Genomic DNA, 15,397 nt, shown 5'->3' with positions numbered 1-15,397 from the left:
CCAAGAGCTTAGCCAGGTAAAGTAGTGCATCATGAGTTACTTCATCCACAAGCCTCCTTTTGAAGTCTTGCCAGCAGTCTCCTTTTGTTTTGAATGACTTGGCAGATATTGGGGAAAAGAATTAAAATTGTGGCTATGCCTTGAAATATGTCCCCCTTTACTTTGCTGCAAGAGTCCTGTCCCTGACACTTGTGTTGAAGAAAATTGCTAGCTGAACTTATGAACTTGCTGTGCCGAGATGTTCTGGGGGGTATTGAGTTAGCATTGCTGGCTGGATCCATGAGGCAACTATGTAAAAAAAACCCCTGCTTAGGATTTTAGAAAAGCTCACTCAGTCATGGATTGTGTGCTGAGATTATGTCTAATTTCTGTGAATAATTTCTTTAGTTGGTCATGTACAATCTTAATAAACACTGACATATTAAAGCCTGATGGTAGCTGCATTCGTTTTAAAGTGCTCATGAGCAGGATGAAAGAAGACTGAAATAGGAGGTATGGGTATGGAATTCTTATAGGAATTGCAGAACATATTAATCCCATTTGGAGATGCCATCCTCCAGCAGCTACTCCAGACTACATCCCTGCTGAGCACACTGTCAGTAGGGGTAGGGAAAGAGAAGCAGAAATGACTGTACTGACCTCCCAGGTGACATTTGTGATGGAGAAAAACAAAACCAGTGTCACCTATCAAACACTGATGATGCAATGGCAGAAATAAATTACAAAAGGGAAAACAAATTTCATACACCCAGATTAGTTTTCATCATGGTGTCTTCTGCCCAAAGGTGGACTGTGCGTGGAAGTGGAGACAGCAGATGCTGTTGGATTCAAAACAAAAATGGCAAAATATTCAATAAAAGTGTAAGCAAGCAATAGAATTGGCACACAGATTTGTAATAAGTATGTGAGCAAGTTAGGATTATTTTGCCTTATTTTACAAGCAAGAACCCAGGCACAAAATTTAGTGCTAGTTTAAATTTCCAATTCCCTAATTCTCTATTAATAGAAGTGCCTGATAAGAGATGTCATGGGTGCAGAAAACATTCCACATGAAGAGTGATTGAAACTGTCTGTGACTTCTTTATTTAGAAAGGAGAGAAATAGGAAGGGTCAGTTGGAGAGAATAAGAATACTAAATGGTTAAATGAAGGCATATAGAGCCAAGAGAGTTCCCATTTCCATGAAAGAAGAGGCTATTCTTTGAAAGTAAGAGAAAACCCCAAACCAGTAGAAACAATTAAATCTCTACAAGTCAAAATGACTAAAGCTTGTCACTACAAGGCACCACTAAGCTAAAAACCTTGGGAGAATTCAAAAGAGAAATAGAGACAAAATACTTCCTGAATAAAATGCAGAAGAGTGGGAAGAAAATAAGCCTACCCACTAGGAAAAAACTTCTGGTTGGAAACAGACACTAGATTTAAGACTAATGTCGATAGGAAGAAGTTTTTCTTAAAAATATGTTGTTTAGTACTGTCTATCTATCACAAGATCCTCCACTTCAGACTGCATTTGACATTAGCTGGAGCTAGAAACAAGAGTTTTGCTCAATGGACCACTGCATAGCCTTGCTTGTATTGCACCTCACAGGAAGATGAATTCGATTTTATAATTCAGAAAACCCTTCTAATACTTTTTTTCCTGGAAATTACTCAGCACATCAGTCCTTTGTGTTGGGAAAGGAATGGACAGTTATATGATATGGGAACAGTTTTTTTTTGATGGCTGCTTTGGCCAGCTGTAATTTAATATCAATGAGTTTCCTATCTTTTAAATGTTCCTGTTTTCTTTACAATCTTTCTATTTCTCACAGGCAACTTCCTTGCTCCTATCTGTCTCCTTCTCTATTTCTCCTCCTTCCTAATCACAGCTTGAGACTACCATTTCTGGCATGCCTCAGTCTAGAGGATTAATATTGTACTAAACATGCCTGTAATTCAGGCAGTATTTTGAAAACAATAAGTCTTTTTCTCTTTTTCTTGTTCACCCAAATCAACTGCAGTGGGAAACTTTTCCTACAAGATCAGAATGTCAACACCTTGCCAAATAAATTTAATGTTTCACTAATGAGCGAGAGGGATGGTTTTAGGTGTTTTTTTTTGCTAAAGTCCAGAGGAGACGCTAGAACTATATTGGATACCCCCTAAACCACCAGGAAGAAGATAAAGTGATGTTCCTATCCCTTCTTGTTCAGGTGAGAAATAACAGACAGAATGAAATAAAACAAAACTGAGGAGCTGCTCCCTACTGTGTATAGGGAGTTCTGTGTGTGTATGCAACTCTGTGAGCTGCACAGAGCCAAAGAAGCACAAGCTGATTAAAAATAAATAAAATTCCTCCCAAAAATTACCCATAGGAAGCTGCTCACCGCTTCAAATGAAATGTGGACTTTGAGTTCCTGTTTATTATTTGTGCCCTGTGACTGATTGCACATTAATTAGGATCTCTATTTAGCTTAATGAATACTAAGATTTATGTTTAACATCTGAAAATCAGTGTTAGAAATTTTTGGGTAAACTTAGAGCATAAAAGATCAAAATTGTTCAAGGTTTCTTTCAACTGATCACTAGGTGAGAGAGGGGATGAGAACCAAGAAAGTGAAGTTCAGAAAGTGTTCCAGTCAGGGAACAAAATCTCAGATATTTATGAAGACATATCATTTCCTGTTTCTCATACATAGTTACCTAATAAATCCTTGTCTCTCATTGCATAACAACACTTTGTATGACTTTGTATAACTCCATTCTGCTTGATATCAGTGAGACAGCAGTAAAAGAGTATGAGCAATACATTCTCTGCAAGAGAAAACCTTTTTGATTGACTTATAAAAAGTACAGAAAGCTCAACAATTTGTCATTCAGACAATAAGCTATTCTCATGGAATTTATTTCTTTTTCAATTTGCTTTCTATGTGCTAGCAAACACACATAATCAGCAAAATATGAAAGAGTAGAGGATTTATAAAAGCACAGTTTAAAGTTTTCTGAAATACCTTCTGCATTATCCTATGAAATCTGGATCTGTTGAACTCTGGAATTGTGAGTTGGACACAGGATGATATTTGTGATGGTTGGGAAAACACAGCTTCCCCTCAGAGGGAAATGTTAATTAACATATCTACTGTTTAGATAGAAATGAATTACCATCTATTTTCTATTTTTTTCCCCTGACTTCAACTATTAGTTATAACTGGGAAGAAAAGCACAAAATGTTGTTAGGTCTTATAAAGCAAAAAACTCCACCCCTACTGCCTCCCCAAAAAAACCAAAAACCCACAAAGAAAAGCACACAAGAAAAAAAAATTACATTTATCAAGATCTGTCTCTCCAAAGAAACCTCTGAAATGTATCCAGTAAATCACCCAGTCTTTTCAAATACCACTTTCATGTTCGTGAGAGTGACTGTCATCTAGCACGACAGCGTTCTCAAACATCTTTTTATCTGCATTGAAAAATGTGAAAATGTCCAAATGTCCAAGACAGGATTCTTGGAAGTTAAAGAACAAACACCCAAATGTTATTTTGTGTAGTATGCACTGTATGTTTTGGAGAAGATTTGGAGAAGTAAAAGAAAAATCCCCTCAGCAAGAGAACATTATATTTTATTGGATTTGAGTACCTAAGACATCATGGTGGAATTCTGCAGAGTTGTAACACTAGATCCACTTCTCTCATCTTTGAGATATAAAATACAAAAAGACTGCTAGGACTCATTTATTGCTTTAGGAATTGTAATTTTTATCCCCAAGTTTTCTGGAAAAGGTGAAGGCTGAAGAAGAACCAGATATTTCTTGGCTATTCAAAATGCTGTAAAATAAATTAAAATTAAAAAAAAAAAAAGAAAGAAAGAACAAGAAAACAACAAAAGAATGCCAAACCAAAACACCAGGGAGAGGACTGGGAAGGACTGTTTAAAGTTGCAGATGAATGCTTCCTTGGCAGATGGATAGGTGTTAGAATTTGGCACTACAGGAATGCAAGTAGAAATTATTTTATGGGGTTTTTAGCTTGTATCACTACATAACTCCACAATGATAAAAGTGAGTAGTTGGTTAGGTTCTGCTGCTGTGGTATTCGGTCTTAGTGAAGTTGGACTGTAAAAGAAATACAAGGAATTGAAATAATTTTTAACATCTGCTTTGTAAATGCATAGGAAAATGTCAGTTCTCAAGGAACTTATTTGACATGATACATGTCAAGCACATTACTTAGAGAGAAATGCTATGAGGATGGAAAGTCTTGGATTTTAACAAAGAAGGGACAGTTAAGGACAATCCACCTGTGGTTTTCTACAAATGGTGCTTTTTATCATTTGTAATCTAGCAGCGTCTGGAAATCTCAAATCACTCATGTTTCCCATATTTCCCCTGTCACACCTTAAATGTTCCCATCTCTTTAAGTGGGGCTTTAGGACTCACACAGTGCTAATCTCCCTAGAAAATGTTCAAGTGTTTAAGGTTTGTGATGGATGACTTTGGGGAAGAGGCAAAGAGCTCCCTTCTCCAGGGTAACTGGTTAACACATTAACGTCCAAATGTCTGAAACATCCTCATCATCATAAATAGCTATACTAGAGAGTAAAAGATGGAAAATTACTGCAATGGCAGTAAGCCTTTTACATATAATAACTTGATCATTACTTCAAATAACTACTCACTTTTTTTTTTTTTTCTGTGTCAGCAACTTTTATTTTTGTGCCAATGTGGTTTTTTAGATTTCGTAGAGGAAATAAATTCATTTTGCATAAAAACTAATGATTTGCAAAGTACTTACACTGTTTAAAGTAAAAAATTAAATGATTGGAGAGACATGCTTTCAAGAAACAACTGAATCATAGGCTTTCATTGTCTAAAAGTTTCTGTTTCTCATACTTTTCTCTTCTTAAATTCCATATATAACTCATGAAATGCAAACGTAAGAGGCTTAGGGACTGAAATTTTGCATTAGCCAAGGAACAGGGACAGTACAGTGCAAGAATCTACACTCAGTTTCATGAAAATGTTTTAAAGCTGACCCAAAGGCTGTTAATACAGACTGCCTCCATGTGCTTTCAGAAGGGAACATCTCTGAAGGAACTTTGCACTGAACCACAGATATTTAGGAGTTTGGCAAAGGGCCTTTTGTAAAGATATTTATTTGCAGTGATGAAGAAGTACCACAATGTCAGTGTCTTCGGGGATTCAGTCCCCCTTGATTTATGTTTCTTATTGTCACAAATTGCAGCCTGGCATCTTACACCAAGCTGTGATGTTCCTTTCTGACACCTGCCTACTATCTATTGGTAAACAAAATAGAATAAAAAGCCTCACATAATCTGATACATATTATCTTTCCAACTATCAATTGGCACAACTGGAGCATCTTTTTATAAGTGAAATTTATCTAGGACCCACTTGTAAAGGTTAACTTTTCCTTCAAACTGTGATCATTTGGGATAATGAATTTCTGGTCTCAATGACTTATTTTGGGCTGATTCAGAAAGGATGCCTGGCAGAACTGGGCCAAAATCTTTGCCAAAATTATTTTGTTAATATATTATTTTCAAGAAATAAGAACTAGCTTAACCTGAAATGTTTGATTACATTGTCCCAGTATATTTCTGTGGTGAAGGAATATCAATTTAATAATGGAATCCAATCTCACTGGTTTCAATTGTAATTTCTTTTTTTTTTTTTCCAGTTGTTCAAGAATGAATTAACTTTCTTTTAGAAATTTCCTTCAGTTTCAATTTTTAATCTCAATGCTTGACTCAGAAACAAAACATTCTGGTTTTGTCAGGAAGAAGGTACACTTAACTGGAACAGAAACACAAAAATTGCATGTTATAAATAGCAGCTAGACAACAACAACCAACACTAGTAATATCAAAACAAGAATAATCATATTTTCCAGTTAAGCTAGATGTAATTATTTCCTTTAACTGTCAGTGACTCTGGTGTGAGCAGTCATAAATCAGTGATTGAGAAACTTTCATTTCTCAGTATTGGACTGTATACCCTGGGATTTCCTCACAGTGGCTGTGTGGCTGTGTACCAAAGCCAGTCTTGAAGCTCTTAAGACACAACTTGATTGTCCAGGCCGTTTCCTTGAAAAATGCAGGACACCCTCTAGAAACTGGTTCTTACCCCAGAGTCAGAGAAAACATCTGAGAAAAATTAGTGCATCAGGACCGTTCCCATTGGATAAATCACATTTGGTCACTTGATGAAAAGGAAAGTTTCAGTTAGTAGGAAATTTTTAGTGTTATCTTTAGTAGCAGGATTTTGATGCCATTAAGTAATCTGAGATGTAGTGAATTAATTAGAGTTAATAATCTTCCCTTCTACAGTAAATTGTACAGCACCTACTTTCAGATTTTGTAGTAAGTGGTCTACGGCAATTTTAAGGAGCAATAAGCTCACAAAAAACCCACATTAGATATTTTACTGATATCTGTGCAACCTCAAAAGTTATTGGACCTGCATAACACTTTGTCATATAATAAATCAAACTTTCAAGAATGTTGACCATGCTGTAATTGTAAAGATGAAAATATTGCTAACACAAGACATTTTGACTTTTCTAGATTTCTTAAATCTTACATTCATGTGTGTCTGAACCAACGCTTCATGTTGATTTGGTTTTCACAATGTTTTAATTCAACAGGCTAGTAGACTGCAAAATAAGATTATGTTTTAGAGTCTGATCCCAAGTCAGTGAATTTAATGAATGAACTCCTTTTTGTTTAAGCTAGGTTTATGTTGGACCCTCAAATCTACTAATAAACAATACAAAAAAATCTTCATCTTGTCTAGAAGGCTTTCTGAATTCTTTTCTCAATGCTTCTTATGAAAAGTTAAATCCCTATATCTTTTCTCACTCACTTTAATCTCTGATTAGAGGCAATTGAAATCTATGTGACAAACGTTTTGACACTCTACAATTTCTAGTGCTGCCAACACAATTTAACTAACAAAACACAAAAATATAGGTTGACTAGATCATGGTAGACTCAGTGGGCACCTGACACTGGGAAGACATGAGTACATTGGAGGAAGCACACATGGGCCAACAAGGGAAAGCCAGGTGTGTTGTGCGAAGAGGGTGGTGGTGTGGGAAGCATAGGCAGCTGAACAAGTATTGAAGTAAAGACAGTGGAGAAGACTTGTGTCTGAAATCCTGATACCCTCAGCCCCCTTCTCTGTTATCTGGGTCTCAGAGCTGCCACTGGGGGCTGTCAGAATTAAGACAAATTTCTGAATTTCCCTTCAGAACATCCTGAAACTCCAGTACTGAAAATGGATTTAAGACAATGGTACAATTTTTCCACCTTATATCCTGTGCAAATGAACTTCTGCCTTCCAGAATTTTCCTTTCATTATATAAAGGTATTTTTTTGAGTGTCTTGCTCAGCTGGGTGGACCCCTCTCACTGTGTTACTTTGTTGACTGTAGATAAACTTATGTATGCTCTGAAAATGTGCCCATTCCTGGCAAACATAATTGTGTTGCCAATTTGCACTGCCTCTGCAGAGGTGTGAGCCTGAGTACGTAACTCTCATGTACAACATGATTTCTGAAATGCCATCATAAAACATAAATGAGTGCAGTGAATGTGACTCATTAGCTCATCTTCAAAGAAAATATGTAAAAAAAGATTGCTGCAACTGGGCATATGATCCTGAGAATACTGGACAAAAATCAAATACCTTTAGTTTTTCTGACTTCAAAGGAATGTATTTTGAGAAGGAAGTAAACAAAGTTTCTCTTGGACACACTGAATTCTCATGTCAAGATAAATTAAGAAAATGTGTGTTTATTTTTCTTGCTAGATCTTTGTGTTCTGCTTGTATGGCAAAAAACATTTAGATCCAATAAAAAGCACTTCCCCCTTAGAATAATCCCCACTTTGTATTCTCATGTTTGAAAACTGGCCAGTGTGAAGGGCAGTTTTTGTAGTCCAGTAGGAATAAAAGAAGACAGACACCCGTAATACCAGAAGGCCTATTTAATCTCTATTCATTGTGCAAGGATCGATCAGATGCAGCTGGAATAGCCCTTGAAGTTGGTGCCAAGTTGTTGAACAAGGCAGTAGGTTTGTTAAAGTGGTTAGCCATCTCCTCTATGGAAAAAAAATTGTGAAATAAAATAAAATAAAACCTTTTACATCCTCTGATTCTCTAGAGTGGTACTCATTATAAGCATTAAAAGTCACCCATTTCTTTAGCACTTGCCTGAGTAATACCAACAAAGATGTCATCTTGTGTGAAGACTTTAGTATATTTGAATTCAATATTTTCATATAAGAATTCCTGCTGGAGTAAAACAGTCTAACATACTAACATAAATATAAACAACTTAAGAAAAACAGGGATCATGAAATATGTACCAGTTAGACATGAGCTCTCCTTGAAAGAAAGAAAAGATACTGTGCCCAAAGAACACTGTATTGTGTTTTTCTGCTACATATGATGTGTGCATTCTTTACAACTCTCCCATGCCTGCATGAAATTTGGTCAGACACAGTTCCTTCACTGTTAAACTATCACAAAATGCCTTACAAAAAGGCCTGAAAGAATGAACTGTGGTTCCTGTAACAACTGAGAGTAGCAGAGCAACTGTTATATGACCTCATTAGCAGGTTATGCACAACCTTAGCCATTACAACATGTTTCAGTAAGAGGGGGAATGTCAGGAGAGCCACTGGACTGCACCCATAAACTATTAGCAAATGTGCAGTACAAATTCCCAGTTTATGACCTGCTGGACAGCCAGAAAGGATAAGCACAAGAGATTATAACTTCAATCCTTACACAGATAACTGCTCCCCCTAAATCAGACCACTACTCTGTGTGAGTATGCTCAGGAAAAATCTTCACTTACAAAAGCTACAGGAAGTTTTTATTAAATTTTTTGAAATTGGTTTTAAACTGTCTGCAAACAATGGCAAACAGCTGGTTTGCATTTTTTTTCATTTGTATCACATTATCTGACAAAAATGTTGATGAGATCAAGTTTTGGGACAGTCTACTGAGTTATTCTCAGTCTGGATTTAAGGACAATATATATTTTTATCCCCCTTTTATATTCTTGTGAATAATAGGATTCCCTGATGAGTTACAAAAGTCCCAAAGGCAAGCAGTGTCATTAATAAGTTACCACATTATTAAAAAAACTCCCACACATTTTCCTGTCTCTGCCCTGCTAGCTGCATCTGTGTCCGGCTGGTTGGATGAACCATTAGCCACTGACCAGGGAGGCAGATTTGTCACACAGCCCTAAATTACAGACATCACTTTGTCAGAGGAGAGACAATCAGCTACCATTTGAAAAACACTACAGTGGCCTTTAAAAGTGAGCGCAGACCAGGCACAATGGGATTAGAAATGATGACAGGGTAACACATCAGTACTGCATTCCAGGACTTCAAAATTAAATTATTAAAACCGACAAGAAGCTGGTAGTGTTGTAGGTTCTGGTCTTGTTGACAGAGAGCCCACTTTACTTTCCTCAGTCACCAGTTGCCCACTTTGAACATGCAGAGAGTTCCTCTAAGAACAACAGCTCTAAAGCCTGATGGAGGAAGAGAAGTTGCGACATAGTCCAACCAAATGAGAGGAAAATGGCAATGACTGTCTGAAGAGAAGCAATTTTGGGAAATAGGATCATTGCTCACCTCATTGCTCTTATGTAAAGTCAAGCAGAAGTTTCTTTCATGAGTTGGGGAAGGATCAGTGTGTATGATCATGAGTTGCTTGTTTAGCAGGAGGTATTAATTGTAACTTCAGAAAGGAAGGGCAGCCAAAGGGGTACAAGAAAGAGGTCAGTGTGAGAGGGTAAATAGGCTTTGCACAAGGAGATGTTGGATCTCCTTTCTTCCAGATTGTAGACAACAATTCAGCAGCCTGTTGCAGCTCCTGTGGGAGCACAGTTTGGGGGCTCTCTTGTTAAGCTGCCCCTTCCCTCATTAGCCATATCAGTTTGTCCTTTCTCAACCTTTCCATTAGTTTCTAGTTCTATGCCATGAAAAACCAGTTTCAGTCTTCAGATTTGAAGGAGATGTAGGAGCATGTTTTTTATTCTGCTGGTGTAAAAAATTTCTCTGGATTTATTATACTCCTGGGGCAATGCCATTGGTGGGTATTTGCTGAGGACTGCCACTTTATAACTATAGCTGTTTAAAAAATTGCCAAGGATTACCAAAGTTTTGAAAGAAAGACAGTATGAAAAGAATTTAATAATTAAATAGCAAGTATTTTTTGTCTTGGAAGTATTTCTCTTCTGTCTTTGAATACAACTGGCCATGGATTTATGTTGGCTCTGTGAATTCCCTATAAATATGGCCCTCCAGACTTCATATTGAACTGAAATTAGGCAACACACTAAATTAATGTTTAATTTTTCTTTTGAATTTCCTTAATAGACTTAATTCTTAAACCCAGAAAATATGTACATTCATCTTAAAATCATTATTTTATTAGTGAGCTGGAATACATCTCTAAAAATATTATTTTTTAAATAAGCTAATAAAAGAAAAACTACAGAGTGGGAAAATATAACCAAATTGTCCAGAATGTTAAAAACTGTTCTCTGTGATTAGAGGAAATAACTCTGCCCATTTAGCTCTTCTCTGAGGAGAAATCTGAGTAAATAAATGGCCTTTGTAACATGACCAAAAGTCAACAACACTCAAGCTCTCTCCCATACCCACCAGTGTTTGTGCCTAGGAGGGCATCGTTAGGGCAATTACTTGATTAAACAGGCAGTCCATTTTGTTTATTTGTTTCACTCCTCAAAGAAGAAGAGTTCACTCTCCCAGGAGCATTCATTTATCCAGTAAACAGAAGCAGGTTAATTACATGCCTTAAAATCACAGGGCAGAAAATGCTATCCCCCTTTGTCTTCTGCTAACCCACAAGCAGGAGCACAGCTGGAGAAAGACAAGATATGTCTTGCCCGCCTGGCTGTAGGCCTTGCATGTCTCTGAAGGTGCACAGCTCTGCTGAGGATGCAGCTCTCTTTTCACAGAGCTGCAGACAGATTTGCACTATATTAATATTATAAGATAGGTGCAGGATTTATTTATGTCAGTTAGGCATTATTACTGCTTATTGCTTTTGAGAGATGGCATTAAGAAGAGTTCACTGTATCTCAAAACATCTGCCACTCTTGCTGGTATTTACACACCTTTTCTTTCTCCTGCCCTCAGATCAATTTGTCTTTAAGAAAGATTTTTTTTCATTTCAGGTTATTTTGTCCATATATATTTACTTTTGAAAATCCTTCATAATTTAAACCAAATCTCTGGCAATCAACGTCCAACACGAATACTTTCACTAGGGGGTTTGGAGTTTTTTTCAGGATCATGTTACCAGTCTTTGGCTTTGTCAATATCAGTCTTCAAGTGGAGCCTTGAAGAAGCCAGAAACATGGCATATTTCCAACTCTGCTTGCCTCCAGTATATACAGACAACTCCTGGGCAGCAGTTACAGTGATTGCAGAAATGCTTGCAGGCAGCCTGCAGATACAGAATGAAGGTGTGCCTGAGAGCATCCAAAGAGCCTCACACTGAGCTAACAGCACGTCAACAGCACACAAACCTCCAACTGTGCCCAAGAGGTGCTGTCTCATCTTGTCAGGGAAGCAATACCCGGAGCCATGTTTCCATGTTCACTATCTGGACATCTCTCAAAACACAATGTAAAGATATCTACTGTGGCTTGCAGATTTTTTCTTTTTTTCTCTCATCTCTCTTATTCTCATCTTCCACTTTTCTTACTTATCAAGAACATCAGCCAGAAAAGGTCTCTGCCCAATTACTTTTCTCTCCTGAGCACTCTGACAATATGCCTGGATGACTTGAGATTTTGATAGGAGTATCACTCCTTACATATAAATGAAATGATGTAGGTCCCTCTTCTTGGTCTGATTTTATGCACAGCAATACTACAGCTACCATTTTATACATACACACACACACACACACACACACACACACACACACACACACACATATATACAGTCTAAAGTCCTAGAAAAGATGAAGTTTTTGTTACTTCATTTCCCCTACGTCTTACATCAAAGTAATCAGGATCAAAACTGTTACTAGACAGTGGGATTAAAATATTGGTATTTACCCAAAATTACATATCAAAAAGTTCAAAGGAGTATTGATTAGTATAAATCCATAAATCACTGAAATATTTGGAAGAAAAGCAGACTTTTAAAACAATTTTATATGTGCTGGGATAAATTTCTGTTTCACTGTTCAAAGTTGTGTTTTCAAAGATATAGAAAGGGAAATGCATATTTCCTTTCTCTAGTATGGACACAAGAACCTCTTCTCTAAGACTACAGTCCGTCTAGAAGACTAGCTGCTAATTATTAATTAGAGATATGTACAATGCTAGAGTGATTCACAGAATCATAGAATGGTTTGGATCAGAAGGAACTTTAATTTCTTTCCAATCTTCTTGCCCTGGTCATGGACATCTTCCACTAGAGCAGGTTACGTGGAGCTCCACTCAATCTGGCCTTGAACATTTCCAGGGATAGAATATCCACAGCTTCTCTGGGATGTTCTGGGAAGCCTGTTCCTGTGCCTCAGCACCCTCACAGAGAAAAATTTCTTCCCAATATGGAACCCAAACCTACCCTTTTTTAGTTTAAACCATCAACCCTTGTCCTGTCACTTACATGCCCTTGTACAAAATCCCTCCCCAGTTCTGCTGCAGGCTCTTTAGGTACTGGAAGGTGCTATAAAATCTCCTCAGACACTCGTTTTCTCCAGGCTGATCAACCTCAGCTCCCTCAGCCTGTCTTCACAGGAGAGGTGCTCCAGGCCTCTGAGCATCTTCATGGCCCTTCTCTGGACTTGCTGCAGCAGGTCCATGTTTCCCTGTGCTGAGGAGTTCCTGATCCTGTATTCTGATCTGGATACAGGACTTCAGGTGGGATATCACAACAGTAGAGTAGAAGACAGGGAGGATAATCTCTTTTGACCTGCTGGTCTTGGTTCTGTACAAAGGTATATCACACAGTCTCACCATGTTCTCTGCCTGTTCTAAGGAAATCTGATCCTTCTGTCTCATTTTTCATATATAGAGTGAGGGGTTTGGGTATAATATATTTAGACCTGATCCCCATGTGTTTTGACTGTGGAAGTTCTGCCTAAGCAGGGCTCACACTGAAGACAGCAGAGTGTTTAACTTTCTTAGCCATCCTGAGTACAAGATAAGGAAGGAAGAAGAACTGATAGAGGAACATGGCTTCATTTACACAAATGCTCCCTGACCCAGTGTACTGCCTACATTCAGGGGGCTGGAATTTCACTTTTGGTAAACTTACAGCTTTGAGGAGAGAATTATCTTTGCACATTCTGCTTACATTTTGCTACTTTGCTGTGAACTCAAAATCCTTTAGATTAATTTATATTTTTTCAGTCACACTTTTGCTTTCTTTTTCTGTTTTGTTGGGGACTTATTCGTATTTCATTAGTTGGAAGGTGACTCTAATGTCCTTCTATCCCAATATTTCTTCACAGTGGCTCAAATAAAAATATTTGCTCTGTTATTATACTTTGGATTTCAGTGGTTTGGATCATTAATGGTTTGACATCACTATACAAGTGACTTAATAGCATATGATATCAATCTTTACTTATTGTAATAAATCATGCTGAAAGTGAATCTACTTTATTCGAGTGGAACCATAAGCAAACTGGTAGAAGAAAGATAATGCTCAGGATAAAAAGCAGTGCATAAAGCATAACAAATATGTATTGAAAGTATAAATATTTACTCAGTTATCTTTTTCATCTTGTAATCAACTGTATCTTTTCAGAACCTTGAAACTCTTTCCTTTCCTAATCCTTTCAGCCTTTTTAATTTAGGAGATACTTTTCTCTCCTGTAAAAAAGTAGAGAGGAAACCAAAATGAAATTGCAAATTTTTAAAACAACAATAAATACTGTGAACTTGCAGACCAATAGCTCTGCAGAACAACACTGTATAGTTGTAAAATTTCATCACATCATACCCAGTCATTCAGGTGCTTTGATCAAAAAAGGAGAAAAACCTCACGGAATATCTTCTGTTAAATAAAAGTAGAAAAAAGGAAAGAGATGGTTGATCTTTAATTGAAGAATAAGGATTAATTAGGTCATTAAATTAAAAGCTGCTGGGTCTTGTGAAACAGGGGTGTTCCCATTCAAGTGTTGACCCTCAATTACAATACAACTATTTTACTCAAGGATAAGAGTCTTTGAACCAGACAAGAGATCTTCAACTCCTGTGCAAGACAGTGAAATGAACTCCTACAGGAGCTAGAAGCCATAATTTCTTTGACCTAGCTCTATTTAACACACACACTTTGCTGCATGTATGTATGACAAAGTAAAACCTACCAGGGAAAAATGTTTTACTTCATGGGTAGTTTCTGCTTTGGGGAGAGGATAAGAAGATAAAAAACTCATGTGGCAGGTGCACTCATGTCTCCCAGAGTACTACTGGCAGGCACTGGGAAACCGTGCTAGTGAAAGGGCAATTGTAACCCATATAAAGGTCTTGCAAGAAATACTTTTCTGATAATTAAAAGGTGGTATATATCCAAGCAACTGATTATCCATTCCCTTCAAAATGGACTTCTAACATTAGAACTTGAAATAATCAAGTCTTGCTGTTTTATGGTCTTTAAGAGAAGGTGAAAACCAGCACAATGTGGAACAAATTATCTTGAGTGTCATGACCTGGCATATATATGGGAGGGTTTGTCTGCTGGAGGGCAGGAAGCTCTGCAGATGAATCTGGACACCTTTATTGATGGGCCAAGGCCAGTTTTATGAGGTTCAGTAAGATGAAGTGATGAATCCTGGACTTGGGTCACAACCATGCCATGCCCTGCTACAGATTTGGGGCAGAGTGGCTGGAAAGTGGAAAGTGGTTGCCCATTGGAAAAAGATCTGGGGTGCTGGTTGACAGCAGCTGAACATGAGCCAGTTGTGTGCTCAGGTGGCCAAGAAGGCCAATGGCATCCTGGCTTGTACCAGGAATAGTGTGGTCACCAGCACCAGGGCAGTGATTGTCCCTCTGTACTCGGCTGAAGTGAGGCCACACCTTGAATGCTGTGTTCAGTTCTGGGCCCCTCACTGCAAGGACATCGAGCTGCTGGGTTGTGTCCAGAGAAGGGCAACAGAGCTGGGGAATGGTCAGGAGCACACGTCTCATGAGGAGCAGCTGAGGGAGCTGGGGCTGTTCAGCCTGGAGAAAAGGACTCAGGAGAGACCTTATCGCTCTCAACAACCACCTGAAAGCAGGTTGTAGTAAGGTGGGGCTTGGTCTCCTTTCCCCAAGGTAACAAACAGTAGGACAAGAGGAAAGGGCCTCAAATTACACCAGAGGAAGTTTTGATTGGATATTAGG

The sequence above is a fragment of the Haemorhous mexicanus genome, chromosome 1 (genome assembly GCF_027477595.1).
Source record: "Haemorhous mexicanus isolate bHaeMex1 chromosome 1, bHaeMex1.pri, whole genome shotgun sequence".
NCBI classification, from domain to species: Eukaryota; Metazoa; Chordata; class Aves; order Passeriformes; family Fringillidae; genus Haemorhous; species Haemorhous mexicanus.
This window is presented reverse-complemented; position numbering follows the sequence as displayed.